The sequence below is a fragment of the Mastomys coucha genome, unplaced genomic scaffold (genome assembly GCF_008632895.1).
Source record: "Mastomys coucha isolate ucsf_1 unplaced genomic scaffold, UCSF_Mcou_1 pScaffold11, whole genome shotgun sequence".
Lineage (NCBI taxonomy): Eukaryota > Metazoa > Chordata > Mammalia > Rodentia > Muridae > Mastomys > Mastomys coucha.
This window is the reverse complement of record NW_022196893.1, coordinates 14268033-14271203: the sequence shown is the minus strand read 5'-3', so window position 1 is coordinate 14271203 and position 3171 is coordinate 14268033. Positions and strand designations below refer to the sequence as shown.

Sequence of the window (3171 nt, the reverse complement as noted above, 5' to 3'; positions counted from 1 at the left end):
TGAGTTCTAGGCCAGCCATGTCTACTTAGTGAGTTCCAGGGAAGCCAGAGCTACGTAAAGAGACCACGTCTCAAAGATAAATTTAAAAAAGTAAAGTAAAAAAGTAAATAAAATAAAAATCCAGAAAAATCTTTGTTTTGCCTTTTCAAGATGGGGTTTCTCTGGGTAATTCTGGCTATCCTGGAACTCACTTTGTAGACCAGGCTAGCCTTGAACTGTGATTCACCTGCCTCTGCCTCTGCCTTTCCAGTGCTGGAATTAAAGGCATATACCACCATTCCTGGCTAGCAAATACATTAAATATCTTGAACCTGGGCCAGAGTCTGTTTCTGCAACACACTCCTTTCTTAACAACAACAACAACAGCAACAACAACAACAACAACAAAACCATCGTGTTCTCAACCTGGGGCCTTGGAAAGAAGGCCTTTGCAGATATAATTAGCTTAAAACCTACTGACAGATTAGAAGAAGATACCACACATGGAGAAGGCCATGCAAGGTCGGGCAGAACCTGAAGCGATGCTGCCAAGGGCCAAGGGATGCTGGAGTTTCTGTTGCCCTAGAAATAAAGACAGATTTAGAGGAGATGGTGCCCTGTAGACATGAGGTTTTGGGTCTCAAATCTCCTCCTGAACCATCAAAATATATTCCTGGGTTTTTAGCCCGTGTGTTTATAGTCATTCGTTCCAGCAGAAGGCGAAGAGAGGGCTCCAGAGACTACGTTCCTGACTTGGTTGCTGCTCAATGACAGTGGATGTGGCTGTTCCGGTTTGACCACGTGTCTTCAGGCTTAGTTCCCCCGATTGTGGACACACACACCCACACACACACACACACACACACCTCTGAATTTTAGGAGTGTTGGGCGCTGGTGTGGGGAAATAAAGGGGTGGGAGAGATCTGCATCCTGTCAGAACTCAGGGAGACTGCCGAGTGACCCCATGGAACCGCCACAGGATAGGCATTGGGCCGCTTGAGGCCGCCATACCCCGCTCCGGGGGTTGGGGAGTGTGCAAGTCTTGGCTCCAACTCATGGGCACCACAGACCGCTGGGTACCGAGGAAGAGCCAGCTCTGGGGTCCCAGTGCCGCACGGAGGCCAGGGATGACTGGTTCTTGCTCTCGGACGTCCCAGACCCCTGTAAGTCTGGGAAGAGTTGAGAATAGATCCTTCTGTGGACTCAGGCCCAGGGGGTCGAAGGGGAAAGGGTAGTTGGAGAGAGCTCTGGCTAGCTCTGGCTAGCTCAGGCAGCTGGCTCGGCTGGCTGCTTGGTTTGGTGGGCAGCCGCGGTTGGAGTGCTGGGAGGCTTCCCAGAGGGAGATTAGACGCGAGGCTAACCAGCTCCATTGCTCCAGCACGATGGATACTTATGAGCAGAGAGGGTCCATGTCCATGGTTTTAGAGCTTTATTATAGAAAAACTGAGATAGAAAGAAGGTAAATAAGCAGAGGGCGGCCATAGCCACGTGGAGGGAAGGGAGAATGGAAGCTGGGGGCGGGGGTGGGTGAGAGGTGAGAGAGGCAAGAGGGAGAAAGCGAGAGCTTAAGAGAGAGTGGGGCCCAGCAACTCCTTTTATAGTGGGCTAGGCTACCTTGCTGTTGCCAGGTAACTGTGGCGCGGGGCATACCTGGCTGTAGCCAGGTAACTGTGTGGGTGGAGTCCAGCTAGAATACCCGGAGTTTGGGGCATTGCCCTACGTGACTGATGGCCACAGGATTATGGGGTTGAGGGTTCGTGGTGGTGTCAGGAGCCTAATGTCTGGGAGCGTAGCTCACAGTTCCGTCCCTTGAAGAATTTTCTACTGGGTCTCCGGAGTAAGCCTCCCTCAACCAGAACACAGACTGCCGTTCACAGTCCAACATAGGAGCTAAGTTTTCTTGATTTTTATCACACTAATGCTGTCCCTTCAATCACCCTGTCCCCATACTTCTATCTCCATGCCCCATCTCTCCCTCTCCCTCTCCCTCCACCTCTACCCTTTCCTCTCTGAACAGCACACCTGAAGCAGGGCAGGCCCCTCCTCTTGGGACACCTGGTGCCACTCTTGCAGTTTATCAGCAGAAGTTGAGGGTGCTGAGCCCTCCGGGGGGACAGAGGGCATGGGCAGAAATGGCAGGCTCCTTCTTCCCTGAGGGTACCCCTCTTGTTGTGGTTATGAAGTTGAGGCTGAAAACAAGCTGTTAGCTGACCCATCTCAATCAGAATGTCTAAGCCCATTTCCATTCTGGTGAGTCACATTGCTGGGCCGCCTAGCCCGCTGGGCACCTTGCTCCAGGGATGCCCTATGGGATCTCATTGTCTGTCTCTCTCTTTCTCGGCACCTTGCTCTAGGGATGCCCCATGGGATCTCATTGTCTGTCTCTCTCTTTCTCACACACACATATCAAGGAGGTAAGTTTTCTTGATTTTTCCCACCCTAAAGCTGTCCCTTCTCTCACCCTGTCCCGTCCTGTCCCATCCTGTCCCATCCTGTAGCTGTCCTGTTCAACCTTTGTTCTAGATCTCAGACCCTAGCAGCCTGGAACCCCTACAAACAACATCAGGTGATGGATTGAGGGAAAGTCCAAGAGCTCATGGGGCACCATGGGCCACTCCAGACAAAGAGAGCACAGGTAGGAAGCTCCTGGCCTCTGACTGACATTGTTCTCCCTGGGACTTTGGTTACCACACAAAGAACACCCCTCCACCATCCTGTGATTCTTTATCGTTGTTGAAATTTTTTAAAGCTAAATTTTATGTGTATGAGTGTTTTGCATGCATGTATATGTACCAGGCTCATGCATGACCTGCATAGGCTAGGAGAGGGCATTGGATCCCCGGAACCAGAATTATAGACAGTTGTGAGCCACCATATTGGTGCTGGAAACTCAACCTGTGAACTGTACCTGGGTCTTCTGGAAGTGTATGCAGTGCTCTTAACAGCTGAGCCAAGTCTCCAGCCCCTAATCCAATAATTCTAAAGCAGGGAACAGCGTGGTCATCACCCAAGCCTTGGCTTGCCCACTGTACCCCAGCTAGTCTAACAGGGACGATAGCTGGTTTACTAGCCAGGCCTCAGGCCCCAGCCTCTTTCTGTCATTCCAGTTGCAGAGGCCTGCTGTTGGTGACCTGCTGAGGCTCTCTCTCTCTCTCTCTCTCTCTCTCTCTCTCTCTCTCTCTCTCTCTCTCT

At 51.4% G+C, this 3171-nt stretch overlaps 1 long non-coding RNA gene across 3 annotated transcripts in view; it reads left to right on the top strand.

The window, feature by feature from the left end:
- Positions 1 to 1031: 1031 nt before the first annotated feature.
- The window catches only part of LOC116081664, a 7099-nt gene continuing 4959 nt past the window's right edge, over positions 1032 to 3171 (top strand). Inside the window, exons 1-2 of one of the 3 annotated variants that reach the window (XR_004114959.1) lie at positions 1032 to 1142; positions 2503 to 2614. This is a non-coding gene — a long non-coding RNA (uncharacterized LOC116081664). Of the gene's footprint in view, positions 1143 to 1828; positions 2615 to 3171 lie in introns of those variants that run through there. The other 2 variants (XR_004114960.1, XR_004114958.1) reach the window with 2 other exon arrangements.